We start from the raw sequence: 2,021 nt of genomic DNA on the forward strand, positions 1-2,021 counted from the left end.
TATAAACAGTAGCATGCTGATTCAACCCTTGTGATTATGATGTTAAGGGTTTATTAAAGTACTTACCTCTATGTCCGTATTCTAGTTAGAATCTACTAACTCTGCAATAGTCAACCAACATTAAAACATAGCTTCCGCACCAGGAACGTTACGTGCATTTTCACTCTCAATAGCATGTACATCAACTGACTTCTTTGAGAACTCATGGAGCAACGGGGTGATGTTGTCCATTTTAAGACTAACATATATTTTGCTTGTTGCGGTGGTGGCAAAAGTCAGTTCACCTATTAAGAAAAAAACAAAATTAAATGTCAATGTCCTATATATGTGACTATTAAAAGTTTCCATAAAGTTGACACTACACCATTTTAGGTTTACGGCAACACTAAATCTTGACAACGCTTATAAAGTATTGCCTAAAATACTTTTGGGAACACTTTTAAAGTGTAGCCAATGATTTTGACTTTTAGCTACATTAATTTTAGCAACACTTCTAAAGTGTACTCTTTAATGGGATAAACTACACTTTATTAGTGTTGTTAAATATGATATAATTGACAACACCTATTTATATATATGGTCACACTTCTAAAGTGTTTTATTTTTACAATTGAAAATAAAACACATTATAAGTGTGGCCTTAAAATTTTCACTAAAATATTATATTCCCTCCAAACATTTTTAACTATGACGAACATGCAGGACGGACCGTCATGTCTACGACGGTCCGTCACGCTTTCCGTTACAGCTGAAATTTCAAATTGATTAATTGTTAAATTTCTTAATTTTGTGTTCTTTCTTGATGGAACAGATTTGTTTACTGGAGGAATTGATATTCAAGCAGTTAACGTTGTTTGCGTGCATCATGGTTATTGTATAACACCAAATATTTTATATTGTTTCTTATGAAGTTTGAACCCTAATGCAATATCTTATTTGTGTAGGGAAATGGAGGTGATCAAATTTGAAGTGGATGATGAAGAGTTTTTGAACTATTGTAAAAGTTTAAATACATATTTGATTAATTGTGTACACATTTAGAATATTGATGTATAAGTATGGGTATGTACACAACACATACTATCTTTTGGTTGTACATGAAATATTTCAAAAAGTTTATTTGCAATATATAGCTTGAATTTAATGATTAATTAGTTCATTTTGTGTTTTAGGTCACTTGTATGTATGTAAATATATTATATATATTTGTGCTACATGTAGGCTTATAAATGTTGAAGTTACACTTTGTAAGTGTTTCTCTAGGTAGATAAAAAGTAACACTTTGAAAGTGTTACAATAGATGACCAATAAAAGGCAACACTTTTTAAGTGTGACCAATAAATCTGAAAAGGCAACGCTTTTATGTGTAGCCAAAGATGGCAACATTTAAAAAGTGTTGCCTAATGTCAAAGGTTACGCTTCTTTTGGGCAGCCCCTAAAAAGTGTTGCTGAATGTCCAAAAGTGTAGCCTTTTATCAAAGTCCACACTTTTTGCCGGTTTAGGCTACACTTACGTGGTGTTGCTGTAGGCCGAAAATGGTGTAGTGTGAGAAGAAATAGTTGCCTCTTAATTTATTTAGAGTAATAGCAGTAATGATCAAAATGTATGGTCCCAAGTGGATGGGATATACGTAAGGGTAAAATACCTTACCCTGATCCACCCACAAAGTCATTCTTGCTTTGATAGTCATATCCAAACTAAAAGAGAATTATATGTAGCTTCTTTGGGATAAATGAATTTGAATGTAATGTAATTGAGATAAGCATATTACGGATCAGTAAGACTGTGTATGTCGCGTTTCTTCGACTTTGAACTCATACTCTCCATATAATCGATTCAAAGTAAGCATCAAAGTACATCTACAAGTTAAGTGGCGATATTATTTACTGTTTACGTTGGATACCGTGTGTAACATAAATGGGAAGAATGGATGTGCCTAATAGGAAGATGTTGTTGTTGACCCTAGATCGAATCATTTCTTCTTGGATACAATTTACAGGGATTTGAAAAATATCATCTT

Source organism: Solanum pennellii, chromosome 4 (assembly GCF_001406875.1).
Source record: "Solanum pennellii chromosome 4, SPENNV200".
NCBI lineage: Eukaryota > Viridiplantae > Streptophyta > Magnoliopsida > Solanales > Solanaceae > Solanum > Solanum pennellii.